General features: G+C 35.2%; 1 long non-coding RNA gene across 1 annotated transcript; it reads right to left on the bottom strand.

The window, feature by feature from the left end:
* Positions 1–258: 258 nt before the first annotated feature.
* Positions 259–14064, bottom strand: LOC149130508 (uncharacterized). The gene is made up of 3 exons (XR_016238729.1): positions 12060–14064; positions 4916–4983; positions 259–2285 (listed from the first exon to the last, which is right to left on the bottom strand). It is a non-coding gene; the product is annotated as an uncharacterized LOC149130508 (long non-coding RNA).
* Positions 14065–19122: the final 5058 nt, after the last annotated feature.

Consider the following 19122-nt stretch of genomic DNA (forward strand, 5'->3'; position numbering starts at 1 on the left):
CCTGCGCCTGTATATATATATATATATATATATATATATATATATATATATATATATATATATATATATATATATATATATATATATATATATATATATATATATATATATATATATATATATATATATATATATATATATATATATATATATATATGCATATATGTAAGTGAGATAATATACATACATTATATACATACTGAATGTATTATCTCACATTACAATAGGGATGTTATTGCTTCATTTTCACATGTAATACTGAAATAGTGTAGGACATAAGAGATTGCTCCCAGATTGCATTATGCAAGAGGTCGAAAATTATATATATATATATATATTGGGTCATCCCATAAATAATGCATTCTTTTATACCTCTTTTATTTTTGAAAATTAAGATAAAGTCCTTTTTTAATTTACAATATACTCTATTTCATTTTCTACAATGCTCTTCCATTTATCTAGCAGACTTGCAAGGCCACTCTTCCAAAATTCATTTGTCTGTGACAAAAAATACTTCTCCAGTACCTCTCTGACTTCGTCTATGGAATTCAAATTTTTCGTCCAAATGATTTTAATGACAGCAGAATAAATGATAATCTGATGGGGCAATGTCCAGCGAATATGGTGGGTGGGGCATCGTTTCCCATTCAAACTGCTCTAGCCTTTGGAATGTCATCCTAGCTGTATGTGGCTGAGCCTTATCTTGATGGAAGAACACCTTTCGTCTTGAAACCAAACACAGTTGTTTATCTTCTTGTGCTGACTTAAGCTGCTTACAGTAGATCTCCGGTGTTATCATTTGATCTGGGTTTAAAAATTCAAATTGGACAAAACCGTTCACATCCCACCAAGACATCTTACATGGACGAAGACCTTCTTTAGTGTTTCTCCTTTCCCTACCCACTGTCTTTGGCACTTGATATTTCTATAGAGAACCCATTTCTCACCACCAGTCACTATTCAGTCCAAAATGGTTCATTTGTGAGACATGACAGCAAAGAAGAGCACACATTCACTCTCTTGGAAAGTTTGTGAGGAACCCATTGACCCAATTTGCTGATTTTTCTGATGGTATGCAGGTGTCGATTAATAGTTGAATGGCCAAATCCAAGTTTCTCTGCTAGTTCATCAACAGTTACAATAGGACTTTGTTCCATCAGGTTTTGCAGGATGTCCTTGTCAAGCTCTACAGGTCTTTCAGGAAGTGGCTCATCTCATAGGCTGTAGTTTCTGGCTCAGAATTTCTGGAACCACCATTGATGCTGGCTTACATTTATCATCTGATACCCATTTACTGCATTAATATTCCTCACATTTCCCATTATGTTGTTGCTTTTATTGAATTCATAAAGCAAAATATGCCAAATATGCCAAAAATTACAGTGGATGTATATGTCAACCTATTGAACGAAACGCTGAGTGAACTTGCAATTAAGCAACTGAGATTGGTCAACAGAGACAGGCCAATTCTTTTGCAAAACAATGCTCAACCACATGTTGCACAAAGAATGCTACTCAAGTTACAGGAACTGAACTTGGAAGTACTCTGTCATCCATCATATTCACCTGACCTTGCACTAAATTGACTATCACATCTTCTAGGCATTAGACAACTTTTTGCAAAGAAAATAAATTCAAATCTGAAGATGTGTAAACAGCCTTTCATGATTTCATCACCTCTTGCTCTCCAGAATTCTTTGCTGCTGGCATAAATAAGCTACCGATAAAATGGCAAAATTGTGTTGATAATTTAGGTGCATACTTTGATTAACTGCATTGCTTTTTGTTGAGATCAAGTAAAATAAACTTTCAGTTCAAAATTGGACATTTCAACTGATTACATTAGGAATTCTTGTGGGATGGAAGACATAACTTCTTGTATTCACCTTTCAATTTCAGACCTCGATGATCCATCCATTTTCCAGCCATTCACGAACAACAATAGAAAAATGTGAAGGAGCGCCATCTTGCATAAAAATTAAATCTTCAATATTCTCCCAAGTACTGATAAGTGGCCAGATTTCATTTTGCAGCATGGTGAGGTACCTTTCAGCATTCATATTATTGCAAAGGATGAAAGGACCAACAATCCTGTCCAAAGTCATTCCACACCATGCCGTTACCTTGGGCTGATTCTGCATTCTTTCAGAGGTAATACGAGTAGAGGCAGTTGTGATGGTTCACAAACCCACCAATGTGGAATACCGCTTCATCACTTCAGAGGATATTTTTAAAGAGATCAGATCAGGTTGGTAGGGTTTCTAATTTCAAACAAAATAATTAATCTGAACAAAAAAAAAAAAAATACAACATAGACTTAATTTCCATACATTAAAGAACATGCACAAGAAATTTGAGAAAAAAATTATCGTTAATAGATAAATTATAAGTATTTTATAATATGGTGTTACTTTTCAATCACCTTGTATATATATATATATGCACACACATGTATATAACTGCATGTGTATGTGTGCGTGCATATGTGTGAGTACACGTGTGTGTGTGTGTGTGTGTGTGTGTGTGTCTCTATCTATCTCTCTCTCTATCTATCTATCTGTTTATCTATATATATATATATATATATACACACACACAAACACACTATATGTATATATATATATATATATATATATATATATATATATATATATATATATATATATATATACATATACATATACACACACATGCACATGTGTGTATATATACACACACATGTATACGAATATTTGTTTGGTAATCTGAGACTGTGTTAAAACATCTACATTTACATCTCAGGAGAGACATTTTAACCAATTAAGCTTGCAGTGGATTTGCGGCAGTGATCAGATTTTAAAGTACAATAATACTTTTTGACAATTGATAGTAGGCAATGCTATTAAGAAATAAATTCAAGTGAATGGAATAGTTTATGTCTTCCTAAATGGCTAAAAGGTCTCTTCCACAGTATAATTCCATGTAGCTATTCATTCATTCATTCATTTGTTCATTCATTCATTCATTTGTTCATTCATTCATTCATTTGTTCATTTTATATTTGTCGTCAATGTAAGCATGAGATGAATGCATTTAACTGAGGCATTGTTTTACCAATAAAAGCTCTTCCTGTTGCTCACCTTTATCTGCTTTGAAAATTATGGTTTTTTTTTTATTCCTTTCATTTTTAAAAGTGCAAAGCAAGAGAATGATATTAATCAAGAATGCCAACAAACAAGCAATACAATTTTGAGCCAAGTGCTTTCATGTGAGAAGCACGGGATGTAAACATTCACCCTGACACACATGTAAGCACACATTCACACATACACATGTTTATGCACACACGTGTACACATATACATAGACACGGCAGGCTTCCAAACTGTTTCCATTTACCAAATAATCTCACAAGTCATCGGTCAGCTTGAAACAACAGTAGAAGACACTCGCCAAGGTGCCACCCAGTGAGATAGAATCCACGATCATGTGGTAATGAAGTGAACTTTATGTGCATATTTCCACATTCATGCATGTATGTATACAGGGATGACAGCTAAGTCATCTCCCAAAATATGAAGTTAATAAATTGTAAAAAGATCTAATAAAAATAAAATGCTAAATTTGAACACTAGAAAACACTCCTCTTACCGCAACCAAATAAACTACTTTTCTCTATAAACATCATTGATAATCTAGGGTGCTAGAGTATTGAGAGAACAGTTAGGCATAAGAGGAATGAGATGTGATGAAACTGTTCTGATTTGGTTATGTGATGTGTATAGATGAAGACAATTGCATAAAAATATGCTGATTACTTAAAGTGAAGTAAACTTGTGGAAGAAGGAGAAAGACATAGGACAAAGAAAGACATAGGACAAAGAAAGACATAGGACAAAGAAAGACATAGGACAAAGAAAGACATAGGACAAAGAAAGACATAGGACAAAGAAAGACATAGGACAAAGAAAGACATAGGACAAAATTTGGAGTGCATTACTAAGGAGATGACAAAGAACCAAGATGTCTGGTGCTTTGCTGTGCTTAAGAAAATCCATTTACCATAGCAGAATCAATATCCTAAAGCCACCTTGATAAATGCTTGTAAATATGAGACCTCTGCTCCACCTCCATTTTCTCTCTCTCTCTCTCTTACTCTCTACCTCTCTTCTCATCAAGCATTTCTCCTACATCTTATCCCCTACCACTAACTTCTTTATCTGTGGCATTATTCAACCACTGTAATCACCTGAGAGCAGAATAGGCACAAACTTCATCCGCCACCTTCCTCATCTTCACCTAAGAACCATTTCCACTTATCATTATCTTCCTTGCCTACTGTTTCCACCAATCACCTCCTTCAGCCACTGCTCTCTCTCTCTCTCTCTCTCTCTCTCTCTCTCTCTCTCTCTCTCTCCCCATCTCTCTTTCTCTCTGTCTTCTTCTCTAACTCTCTCTCTCCTTTGTCTTCTTGGGCAAGACTCTTATCTCTATTATTCCTTGAACCTCTCATGAACTGGCATAAAGCAACCTCCCTCAATACTATTCCACTTCCCAGTTGAGGAGTCTTTCTCTTGCAAGTCACTTGATGAGTCTGCCAATGCTCACCATCAAAAAGCATCCAACTATTCTCTGTAAAGTGGTTGGTATTAAGAAGAAACCATTCCAAAAGAGACAGTAGAGCTCTGTGTAACTCCTTGGGCAAGTGTCTTCTACAATAGCTTTGAGCTGACCAAAGTCTTGTGCGTGAATCTGGTAGATGGAAACTGAAAGAAACCCATCGTGTATATGTGTGTGTGTGTGTGTGTGTGTGTGTGTGTGTGTGTGTGTATGTGTGTGTGTTCCCCCACCATCACATAACAACTGATGTTGGTGTATTTACATCCCTGTAACTGAGCAGATCAGCAAAAGACAAATAGAATAAGTACTAGGCTTACAAAGTATAAGTCCTGGAGTTGATTTGTTCGACTATAGGTGGTGCTCCAGCATGGCCACAGTCAAATGACTGAAACAAGTAAAAGAGTAAAAAAGTAAAGAGTAAGCTCTAAAAGCAAGCAGTTTTAAAGACAAACTATAGTATATACCGACACTATCACAAATGAACAAGAAGAAAAACATTATTTAGTTCAATCCATTTTTAAGTTTAGATGTAACAACATGTATAGTACACATCTTCCCAACACTAACTTGTAAACACTTTCTAACAAAAGATAAATATTACCTGCTAGACAGAAGTTATACAAAAGTTTGCTATAGCTGCACAAAAATATTAAAACATACTACAAAACCACTAAACAACATACCTAGGAGTACACAACACATAGTCATAAAGTTTTGCAACTGCACCAGAACAAGGACATGTCCATTTTATTGAAACTCTTTACAAACATAATCTACAAAACAGCAGTGTCACAAGCTGGACTGTTTGGAAAAAACATTGGTGCAACAAGAGCAACCTTCAAATGAAGACATGTACAACATGCACACACCTGTCTAAGCAGATCTGTGAATTAAAAGAAAAAAAACATTACTGCAACTATATAGTGAAAAATAATAGATTGTGCACCATCATATAAAAGTGGTTCTGTAATCTGTCTCTGTTGCATCACAAAAAAATACTACTTATTCACACAAAACAACCCTTATTAAAATAAGAAGAAATGGATTATTTCACACAGCAGACCCAAAATTATATTTATCTCTGATACCATAGTTTTAAAAGATTATGAAGGTATGGATTTGAAAGTGTTCTAGAAAGGTTACAACATTTTTTGGTGCATCGAAAATATTGTAGCAATATGAGAGAATATAAATTTTAAATGGAATGAAGCAGTCTCAAACGTTGTGATAAGGCATTTACTAGCTTTGATGAAGTGGAACTATTAGATGGAATTAAAAATAATGTGGAATTAGCCAAAGCTCTTCAAGTTTATACTTGAACTGGATGTTTTAGTGCAGTTATTGGACTATGAATCTAAGGAGCTGTCCAATGGGGACCTCACTGAAATAGAAGCAGAAAGAATTATTGACAAAAAAGAAAGAAGAGAAATAAAATAAACCAAGGAATTTGCTTATTGTGAAGAGGATGGCAGATACATGTTCTCATTTCAATAAAGGTCTTATCTAGTTGGAAATGAAGGACCAGAATATCAAAAGATTTCCTAAACTCAAGAGAGATATTGGTTTCAAATTTTGGCACAGGGCCAGCAAGTTTGGGGAAGGGAGATATGTACAACTGGTGCTAGTGTACAACTGGTGCTAGTGTACAACTGGTACTAGTGTACAACTGGTGCTCATTTTATCAACAGTCCCCCACCCCGCCCAAAGAATGAAAGGCAAAGTTGGCCTTGGCAGAATTTGAACTCAGAGCATGAAGACAGGCAGACAATGCTGCTAAGCATTTTGCCTGGTGTGCTGATGATTCTGCCAGCTTAATTGAAAAAGAAATATGAAAGAAGCAGTTTGTTATTAATGAAAAATATTTGAAGACAAAAAAGACAGAATTCAAGAAAAATTCAAAAGCCTTTTCTAGAAGATTACAAAAATATTTTCCATTTTCATTCTAAACCCAGCAAACAACCCCCTTATTGTCCCTGACTTACAAAATTTGTGTTACAAATTATTGATTTACTGTTGGGGCCTCCAGTAAATTTTAAGTTTCTAGAAGTAATACTACTATGACTATCATGAGCTGGCTACGTAACAATTTAGCAGTTAAATTGACCATATCCAGCCAAAATCTTCAGCATGTTTTATGTTCAAATCTGACTCTCACACCTATCCTACAATGTCAATCATCATCATCATTATTTAACATCCGTTTTCAATCTAAAATAAGCAATCACATCATCAAAATCTCAACTATGAGATGATACATGATTAATACAAAACAATTGAACCACTAATCATTATAGTTGATGGAACAATCTCAACACTAAATGGTTAAATTTACCTGTTTCAAGCTGGACACATGTAAATACATTTCTTGATTATTTTACTGTTTATAATCTTTGTGTTTCTCTATGTATGTATTGTGCATGTGAAAGCACTTGGCCTAACGGTTGGGATGTAGCACTCGTAATCCTACAATTGTTGTCTCAGTTTCCAGACTGGGCAGTATTGTTGTGTTCTAGAGCAATAATGCTTCATTTAACATAACTTCAATCCATTCATCTGTAGATGAGTTATATCAATAGCTGGGAAGTTAGCCTTGTGACATACTGGCATTTCATTTAGAGAAGATTGTTGGAATTTCAGTCATTTTACACCATAGAAATCTGGCTAAACACCAGCTTTAAGGGTCTTAGGTTCCATGATAGACATAACTACTGTACATGCTTTTACTGAGGCTAATTTAGGTGCAAGTATTGCAATTTGGGGAGGGCATTAGATGATTATATTGACCCCAATACTTGATAGATATTTTATTTCATCAACTCTGGGGGAAGAAAGCAAATTTAACCTCAGTGGGATTTGAACTCAGAATGTAAAGAGCTACAACAAATACCACCAAACATTTTGTAGTATTTGAGTGATTCGTCTGTTAGTGTTGCAATACAAGGGTGGGTTGAAAGGTTCATAGGCTGACTATGAAGGAGTGATGCTAAACCTATGAAATCAAGTATGCATTAATTTCAAAACTTATTATTATTAAGAAGAAACCAAGTAAACTAACATCTGAATATTCAAAGAAGTCTTCAAGAGAAGTTTCTCTTGAAAATGGAGAAAATTTGGCATCATGGTGTTATCAAGTACCTACAAAAAAAACTTTGGTTCCCAAAGACATTCATGCTGATGTTGTTCCTACATTAAGATGCTTCAGCTATATCAACAGTGCAAAAGTGGGAAGCTGAATTTAGGAGGGGAATGGAGTGTCTTGAAGATGACCTAAGGTCTGGATGTCCTGCCACTACCATTATCGAAAAAAACATTGATCATGTTCACTACATACTGATGGATGATAGGAAAATGGCTATAAATGAAACAGCCAATGTTTTTAGAATATCCTGCACAATGAAGTTGGTGTGACAAAGGTTTCTGTTCATTGGATACCACGTCTTCTGACACCTGATCAAAAGTGCACCAGGCTGATCACATCAAGGTAAAATCTAATATTGTTTGAGACAGATTCAGCTGGTTTCCTTGAACGTTTCCTAAGCCAGGATGAATGCTGGGTTCATCACTTTGAGTTAGAGATAAAGAGACAATCCATGCAGTGGGAACACCCCCCTCCTCATCTGCTCCAAAGAAAGCCAAGGTCATTTCACCTGCAGGGAAGGTGAAGGCCTCAGTTTTTTGGTATGCAAAAGGCACTGTATTTATTGACTATCTTCAAAAGGGCCACACAATCAATGGAGAGTACTATGCCAACTTGCTGTGGCAGTTATGTACATCTGTCAAGACTAAACTCCCAGGAAAACAGATGTAAGGGGTCGTGTTTCATCAGGACAGTACTCTAGCACACAATTCTTTGGTTTCAATGGCTGTTGTGCATGACTGTGGCTTTGAACTGGTGGATCACCTTCTCTATTCTCTTGATTTGGCCCCATCTGACTATTATCTATTCCCCAGTATGTAAGAACACTTGGGAACTAGTACCACAGTGATGATGATGTCATATATGTTGTTGATGAATTTTTTGTTGATGACCTATAGGATAAAAATTTCTAGAAGTATGTGGACTGCAAGTGAGACTATGTTGAAAGATAAACCTCATTTGGACACATTCCATGTGAGTATCTTGGTAAACCTTTGAACTTCTCAGCTGACCCTAACATTAAATGAAACACTAGTTGGCAGATTAAAGAGGAAAAAAAGGTAAAATATATTAGTTTCATATTTTGCCACAAGACCAGCAAGTTTAGGGGAGGGGCTAAGTCAATTACATCGACCCTAGTGCACAACCGGTACTTATTTTATCAATTCCCGCCCCAAGCATTTTGCCTGGTGTGCTAAAGATTCTTCCAGCTTGTTGTTATGAGAGAAAAAAAGGGAAAATATATTAGAAATAGGATGCATATCTATGAAAGAAAAAGAAAAGCATATTGGTAAATAAAGAGGCCAAATAAAATGCATTACAAAGTGCAGTATATGCTTGAAATGCATGTAAAACACACCTCTCCTCGCAAATGGTCTACAAGTTAACTCCATCTTGACTTACTACTGATAGGTTAGGACAAAACCAGTTGTAATCTGGAGAATGCCTACATATTTTTGTTTTTGAGGTTTTTGTTTTTGAGGTTTAAAAATGCACCTGGATTTGAAAAAAGTGTAGTTTTTTTTAAATAGATTTATTCACATACATAGCAAACTAGTTTCAACAATTTTTTGTTTATCACTGGTATAAATGTATATAAAATGGGGATTATAACATAGTTGAAAACTACGAAGTAAAAACTGAACAAACACGTTTAAACAATCAATTGTTCAATGAGCTTCACATGGATAGATAATATCGAAGTAAATGTTCAGCGAAGAATATAATAGATGTACATTACTAAAAGTTCAGTCATATTGAGTTTTTATAGAATACTTGAACAAGAAAGAGAAAAGAAAAAGGGGAGAGAATAAAAAAAAGTTTTTACAGTTTCTGTCATGGTGCATGTAGTTCTTTTTTCCGTCATGTTCTAGACTCTATGCTTTTAATGGAGTTTTTGTTTAATTGGAGAATATCTTGTATGTATATGTATATATGTATATATATATATATATATATATATATATATATATATATATATATATATATATATATATATATGTATATATACACCAAGGTTCCGTCCTCAGCCCCCTCTTATTTATCATAGTCCTCCAGGCAATCACAGAGGAGTTCAAGACAGGTTGCCCCTGGGAGCTCCTCTATGCTGATGACCTTGCCCTAATTGCGGAGTCACTATCAGAACTAGAGGAGAAGTTTCAGGTGTGGAAGCAAGGTCTAGAATTGAAGGGCCTTAGAGTCAACCTAGCTAAAACCAAAATCCTAATAAGTAGGAAGGTAGATAAAACACAAACCCCTTCAGGTAGATGGCCCTGCTCAGTATGTAGAAAAGGAGTAGGTAGTAACTCTATAAGATGTACCCGGTGCAAGCTATGGACACATAAGAGGTGCAGCAACATCAAAGGCAGGTTAACTAGCAAGTTAGTTTTTGTATGTGGCAGATGTTCAGGTACAATAAAGACTGTAAACAAACAGGAAACAACTTCTATCTCATTCCAGGGTGAAAAACTAGATGTAGTCGATAGCTTCCGCTATCTGGGTGACCAAGTTAGTAGTGGGGGTGGGTGCGCTGAAAGTGTAGCTGCTAGAATAAGAATAGCCTGGGCAAAGTTTAGAGAGCTCTTACCCCTGCTGGCGACAAAGGGACTCTCACTCAGAGTAAAAGGCAGACTGTATGACGCATGCGTACGAACAGCCATGCTACATGGCAGTGAAACATGGGCTGTAACTGCTGAGGACATACGTAAGCTTGCAAGGAATGAAGCCAGTATGCTCCATTGGATGTGTAATGTCAATGGGAATACCCGTCAGAGTGTAAGTATCTTGAGAGAAAAGCTGAACATTAGAAGCATCAGTTGTGGTGTGCAAGAGAGACGATTGCGCTGGTATGGACATGTGGTGAGAATGGAGGAGGATAGCTGCGTGAAAAAGTGCCACACCCTAACAGTTGAGGGAACCCGTGGAAGAGGTAGGCCCAGGAAGACCTGGGCTGAGGTGGTGAGGCAAGACCTTCGTACATTGGGCCTCACCGAGGCGATGACTACTGACCGAGACCTTTGGAAATGTGCTGTGCGTGAGAAGACCCGGCAAGCCAAGTAAGATCGTTGCCAGTGCCCCTGGACTGGTTCTTGTGCGGGTGGCACATGAGATGCACCATTTTGAGCGTGGCCGTTGCCAGTACCGCCTGACTGGCTCCCGTAGGATTTTCGAGCGAGATCGTTGCCAGTGCCCCTGGACTGGCTTGTGCGGGTGGCACATAAAAGACACCATTTCGAGCGTGGCCGTTTTCGTGCGGGTGACACGTAAAAGCACCTACTACACTCTCTGAGTGGTTGGCGTTAGGAAGGGCATCCAGCTGTAGAAACTCTGCCAAATTAGACTGGAGCCTGGTGTTGCCATCCGGTTTCACCAGTCCTCAGTCAAATCGTCCAACCCATGCTAGCATGGAAAGCGGACGTTAAACGATGATGATGATGATGATGATATACATATGTTTTTACATGAAAGGATCTAATTTTTGACTCATAATTTTGATGACATCTTATTCTTTCTGGTGGATGTTTTTGGTCAAAAAACATTTTGTTTTGGCATTAGTGTTTTGGTTGGTTGGTTTCATGTACATAGCAACAAGTTTTGATTTATAGTAAGTTTCATGATGTCACTTTATTTTGGTAAAGAATCTGTTTTTGTTTTGGTCACGTTCTGCTTGGTTGACTTCCCTGTAGGGACTCAGTCATTAGTTTTTGCCTAATGGTCATCAACCTTTCTGGTTGGATGATTTCCTCAGTTTCTTTTTTTTTTTTCTGTGGGTCTGGTTCTGATAAGAGGTAAAATTTCATTGGTCTAATAAGAAGTGACATCAGCAACCAGTTGCTAACGTCATGCTGAGGTACTTTCTTGAAGAATTTTTAGTCAAATGAATTGACCTCAGTAATTATTGTGCTTTTTTTAAAGCCTCGTACTTATTCAACTGATCTCTTTTGCCAAACTGCTAAGTTACAGGGACTTAAGCACACCAACATCGGTTGTCAAACAGTAGTGATGAGACAAACACAAGCATGAAGAGACACACATGGACGTACGCACACACACACACACACACACACGTGCGCACGCACACACACACACACACACACACACACACACACAAACACATAAACATGACAGACGTCTTTCTGTTTCCATCTACTAAATCCACTCACAAAGCTTTGGTCAGCCCTAGGCTATAGTAGAAGACACTTGCCCAAGGTGCCCTGTTGCAGGACTGAACTGGGAACCATGTAGCTGGGAAGCAAGCTTCTTACCACACAGTCATGCCTACACTGATTAGGTAAAAAGTTTTTGATAAAAAGTAGTTCCATTACCTGCATAATTCATTTTGACTGATGTGTGGTTTGTGAACTCTTGCATGTCAACAAAGGGAATTGTTGGTTTCATCAATAAAATTTTCTTTGTAATTGGGGCAGGTCATGCAGTATATGAGATTCTGTGACTTGCAGATTTTTTCAGTTAACACATGCATATATATAAAGGCAAACATTTTCTGTAAAATCAATTCTGATGATTCTCTGAAACAAGATGATAGCACTAAATAAATAATTTTCCAAAATTTTGATTACATCTTTTTCTATATATATGTGTGTGTGTGTGTGTAAGTTTTGGACTAATAGGTATATGTCAATTATTAGGTTGTCAAGAAAGTTCTTGCGGAATTTTTAATTTTGGTTTAATTGATGCATTTTCAAATTACAGCGTGGAAGGTGTTTATAATATGGAATTTTGTCAGTGAACAGGTCGTGGTCTCAAAGCGATGAAAATGTTTTGACAAATTAAATTTAAATGTTGAAGTGAATCTAACAGTCTTTGTGTATTTCTTAAACGGCTTATAAAATCCTTCCACGCTGCCATTGTTTTCGTTCCAGCACACAATCTCAGATCAGTTCACTCCGTAATTTTCAAATTAATTTTCCTTAAATTACTTTGACTTTATATATCATTTTAAAGCCTGTTTTTCACTCTATCTAATCATGTTACTCTTTTCCTTTTTGAATAATTCGGCCATCTTTTCCAGAACGTTGGATACAACATGGACAAAAAGCAAATTCGCACAATTTTCTTATTCTAGTTCAAGCTAAGCCAAAAAGCTGCTGAAACAGCTCACAATATCAACGATGTGTTTGGCCCAGGAACTACTAATGAACGTACAGCACAATGGTGGTTCAAGAAATTTTGTAGTGGTGACGAGAGTCTTGAAGATGATAGGCGTAGTGGTCGGCCATCGGATGTTGACAACGATCAACTAAGAGCCTTAGTGGAAGCCAATCCACACACATCTGTTCGAGAGCTTGCTTCTGAATTAGATGTAATGTATACGACAATTTCCAACCACTTGAAAGAGACTGGAAAAACAAAAATACTTGAGAAATGGGTGCTGCATGAATTGAACGACAACCAAAAGAACGCTGTTTTGAAGTGTTGTCTTCCCTTCTTTTACGCAATATGAACGATCCATTTCTCGACTGGATTGTGACTTGAGATGAAAAGTGGATTCTTTATGACAACCGGCGATGCTCAACTCAGTGGTTGGATGCCAACGAAGCTCCACGACACTTCCCGAAGCCAAAGTTACATCAGAAGAAGGTCATGGTGACTGTTTGGTGGTCTGCGGCTGGTCTCATTCATCACAGCATTTTGGATCCAGGCGAAACCATTTTGGCGGAGAAGTACTATCAGCAAATGGATGAAATGCATAAGAAACTCTGACAACAGCATTGGTCAATAGAAAAGGACCAATTCGTCTCCCTGACAACGCTCGGCCGCACATCACACAACTGACCCTACAGAAGTTGAACGAATTGGGCTACGAAACTCTGCCTCATCCGCCATACTCACCAGACCTCTTACCTACCGACTACCACTTTTTCAAGCATCTCGACAACTTTCTGCGTGAGAAATGCTTCAAAAACCAAGACGATGCCAAACACGCCTTCAACGACTTCATCGGCACCAGAACACAGGATTTTTATGCTACTGGTATAAATAAACTTGTTTCGCGTTGGCAAAAGTGTGTTGATACTGATGATGTTTATTTTGATTAATAAAGTTTTGCTTGAGCTGAGATATGTGCATCTGAATTTAAAGGTTAAAAACCACAAGAACTTTCTTGACAACCTAATATTATGTTGATGGGTTGAACAAAGCACAAGCACAGTTTGGGCTACTTGGTGTCATCCATAGTTAGGGTATATTTCCTTTGGATCTACTTCAAGAATTCTGCAATGTTAGTTGAGATAATAATCGATTAAGTAAATGGAAGATGGATTTGGTTTAAGTCTTTATTCTGTACAACGGTCGTTTTGACCCATCATGCAACTGTCCTTAATGGGTGGGATATTGTGCGTCCCACCTATGAATAACAGTCACAGGATGGGTTGAAATGACTGTCATATGGAATAAAGGCCAATACCAAATCCATCTTCTACTTCATTAATTGATTATACGTATGTATGTATGTACGTGTATGTACACACACACACACACTCACGTATATACATACATACATACATACATACATACATATACACACGTTATATATACTTTTACTTGGTTATGTCAATCTCTTACTACTTTGAGTTTTGACTGCAGATGCACAGGGTCTTCAGGCAAAATACCACTGAAGAAATAATGAAATTTGTGCCTCTCTCCCTGCCCCCCCCATCTCTCTCTCTCTCTCTCTCTCTCTCTTTATATATAGATATATATATTTATTTATTGACAGATGAGGATTTCGCTGACCATCAATACTATTCTTGTTAAAAATAATTATTAGCGACAGAGGCAGTATTAATATCAAGAAGTAATATTTATCCGCACTTCAATGTGAATGTTCTATTGGAACAAGTTATACTGTGGTAGAAACCACGAGAGAAACTTTCATATTGGCTTTTGGTGCAAAATGCATTCATCTTTTTGTTTTGTTTCTTGTGTACATTTTGCACCAAATGCCAATATGAGAGTTCTCTCATGGTAGCCACTGTAGTATGGCTTGTTCTAACAGAACATCCACGTTTAAGGGGGGATGAATATTTTTGTTAAAGAAAATAAATTTGTACTGTCAAATGTACTGAGTGCTCCTTCAATTTAATGTAAAGCTTTTTTTATTAGAACTTACAAAACACACACTCACATACACATACACATAAATATACATATATATACATATATATATATATATATATATATATATATATATATATATATATATATATATATATATATATATATATATATATATATATATATATATATATATATATATATATATACAAGAAATGAGGGCAGGGAATCGTCAATTAATAATAGAATTAACAATTAACAATTTTGCCAAGTAGTTCAGTATGAAATAAACCTTTATCGGTAAGACCATTTATCATCATAAATATAAGGGATTAGCAATTGAGTTGCTTCTCCAACATACTGAAAATTCAGAAACAGCAGTCAAAGAACTACTGATTCTAAACTACAAATTTTTCTCTAAAACGGATGGCGATATTTATGGCACACATAGAACAAAAAACCAGAGGGAAAAGCACAAACAAAACAAGCCTTTAGTTAATTGGGTACGAATCGTTTCATGGTTAAGCGAACGAAAACTTCACTATTCCAATCTTCAGCCCAAATATCGCCATCCGTTTTAGAGAAAAATTTGTAGTTTAGAATCAGTAGTTCTTTGACTGCTGTTTCTGAATTTTCAGTATGTTGGAGAAGCAACTCAATTGCTAATCCCTTATATTTATGATGATATATATATATATATATATAGATAGATAGATAGATATAGATATAATTCAAACAATGGAAAAAAAGACAAGAAAAACCAGCGCGAGGACGTACCACATGTAACATATCCACACACACATACATAATTACATATACATACACACACACATACACATATAATATATATATATATATATACATATACATACATATATATATAAATAAATAAATAAATAAATAAATAAATAAATATATATATATATATATATATATATATATATATATATATATACATATATATATATATATATATATATACATATGATGGAGGGAAAATATGATAAAAGGAAAAAGAGAAACAAAAAGAAAAAAGAGGATAGAGAAAGGAAGTGCAAAGGTAAATGAAAAGAAGAAAAAACGAGAAAGAGAAAAGAAAAAGATGGAAGGGAAGAAGAAAAAGAAGAAGAAGAAAGGAAGGGTTTGCTTTGATACCAAAGGGATGGGGTAGGGTGGGGGTGTTAAAATGTTCAAAGAAGTGAATGGAAAAATTTCAGTAAAACAATATAACATGTGATGTGTAGATGAAAAAACTTGGAACAAGTGGATTGGGATTGTGTTTGGTGCAGGTATATTTAAAAGCAGAAATAGGTAAGTGAATAAATCAATAAATAAAATTGCATAACAGTGTTCAGCTATCAGCTGAGGCTTTGCTCAAACTATCAGCCACACTTTGACAGATTTATGGTCCAGCCTGTGGCAGTGGAGACCTCCAGCATTCTCTGACCCTGGACCATATCACTGTTTGTTGCTATCAAGGTGGAGATTGTTATCTACAAGTGCAAGCCCTGAGAGTCTGAGTGGCTGTTCCACCACATCTCTCTTACTATCCCCTGGAGCAACATTTTTTTCATTTTGTCTGCAGGGACCATGAGGCAGGTTGAATTAAAGGAAATCAAGGAAATGTAAGAAATCTATAGCTTACTACATGAACAATAAACTTATATAACCTCTCTTCATTATATATATATATCATCATCATCATCATCGTCGTTTAACGTCCGCTTTCCATGCTAGCATGTGTTGGATGATTTGACTGAGGACTGGTGAAACCAGATGGCTACACCAGGCTCCAATCTGATTTGGCAGAGTTTTGCCAACCACTCATATATATATAAATAGGTGAGGTATGGCTATAAGTGCCGGCGTGACTATGTTGTAAGAACCACACAGTTCCAGGTTCAGTCCCACTGTGTGGCACCTTGGCAAGTGTCTTATAGTCTCAGGTTGACCAAAGCCTTGTGAGTGGATTTGATACATAGAAACTGAAAGAAGCCTGTCATATATCATCATCATCATCTTCCTCCTTCTCATCATCGTTTCATGTCTGCTTTCCATGCTGGTATGTGTTGGACGGTTTGACTGAGGGCTGGCAAGCCAGAAGGCTGCACCAGGCTCCAATCTGATCTGGCAAAGTTTCTACAGCTAGATGTCCTTCCTAACGTGCCACCTGCATGAGGGCCAGTCAGGTGGCACTGGCACCGACCATGCTCAGGTGATATATATGTGTGTGCGTGTGTGTATATATATTTATGTATGTGTGTGTGTCTGTGTTTGTTACCCCCAATATCCCTTGACAACTGATGTTGGCGTGTTTATGTCCCTGTAACTTAGTGGTTTGGCAAATGAGATTGACAGAATAAGTACTAGGCTTGCAAAGAATAAGTTCTGGGGGTCAATTTCTTTGACTAAAACACCTTAAGGTCGTGCTCCAGCATGGCTGTAGTCAAATAACTGAAACAGGTAAAAGAATAAAAGAATATTTCAGCCAGATAACAAGAAAGTAAGCTTAAGCACCTATCTACTACAATAAGTAAGGAAACCTGCCAAAACAGTAACATAAACTTTGACCTAATTTGATAGAATCCTGGCCTTGGCCAGTAGCTGGTGTGAAACTGAGGCTTGCAATGAGATCGGATTTCAGATTCAAAATAACCTTCCTTCACTTCCTCCTGAACTCTAACCAATAAACTATTCACTGAATTCAGTTCACTTTGAGCCAAACTAGTTGAAAGACCCTGAATGAAGCTTCCCAGAAAATCATTCCAGGTTTTATATGCAACTGCTCGTACTCTGTACAGTGGAAACACATGTAGGTTGTCATAATCATAAAAATATGCCATTTGACATACAGTAAAATAAAAGGAAATAAATTTTCAGGGTGTACTAATAACCATATTCCCTATCATTATAATTCTTGGAAATATATATATATATATATATATATAATAATAATGATATTAGGGACAAAATCCAAAATTACAGTTAAAAACTCAATTAAAATCAATTTATAAAAAATTAAAATTAAATTGAGCTTTATAGATAAAATATATATAAAATATATAGTTTTAGGGAAAATAACCAAGTATCAAGAACTCATCGATGAAAATCCACTATCACATATAGAAAAATTAACAATTAAAAGCACAATAAATGAGTATAATATAAAGCAAAGTAAATATAATAAGATAAATATAATAAAATGATTACACGTGTTTCATAACTAATTTTCAAATAGAAAGGAAATTTAAATCGATTAAAATCAATTGAAATTATCGAAAATTAAATTCTATTCAAAAATATAGCTAATCGTCAGATCGTAAGTAGAACAATAATTAGATATATATATCTCAACCAACAATAAGTACCAAATGAATTAATATGAAATACTTATTTTATAAAGATAGAAAACTTATTTAAAATATCAAACTAATGACCATTCAATAATCCTCCCTTCCTCCATTATAATAACATGTATATTATATACAAAAAACAGCTTACATAAATTATCATTATTTTAAATTATCTTTGTTTTAAATACAATTTGAACGAAGTTTAAGTTTAAAATAATAATGAAGATAAAATTAGTACATATTTAACCGGTGTAATAGTTAAAGCTATACTATTTAAAGCTAAAAACGTTTATTTAATTATCATTAAAAATCAATTGAATAATAGAAAAATACAAGAATATTTATTTCTACAGACGTAAGAATAAAAATATGAATCAAAAAATTATGAATGAAAAAATTAGGAAAGAAAAAAAAATAATAATTAAGAATAAAAGATTAAACTTTATATATATATATACAAAGTTTTAATAAAAAAAAAAACCTTTAACGATATTATAAACTATAAAGACTAATTATTAATCAAATATTATCAATCAAAAATAATCGAAAATATAACAACACTATTCAAATCGAAGTTCTAATATTATGTAGAAATGAAACTATAACTTAAAATAATTAAGTGTTAAATAAGTTATCTATTAAAAATAATCTATAAAGAACCTAATGAATAATATAAAAAACAAGAATACATATTATTTTCAAATAGTAGAAAATCTTTAGCAAAGTAAAAACAGTACTTATCCATATTTTTCCGTAATTCAAACTGAAACTAAGACGTTATCTAACAGCTATAGCGTTTTAAGCAAGAGGTTGCGCGAAAATACTACGTTAAAATAGAGAATAGAATACGAAAACATGAATGAAATAATAATACTTAAAAAAATGAATGAAAAATTAAAAAATTATATAACTAACAACATAAAAAGAACAAAAAACTATAGCTATCTTATAAAACATA

Source organism: Octopus bimaculoides, chromosome 28, assembly GCF_046866305.1.
Source record: "Octopus bimaculoides isolate indiv1 chromosome 28, ASM4686630v1, whole genome shotgun sequence".
Lineage (NCBI taxonomy): Eukaryota > Metazoa > Mollusca > Cephalopoda > Octopoda > Octopodidae > Octopus > Octopus bimaculoides.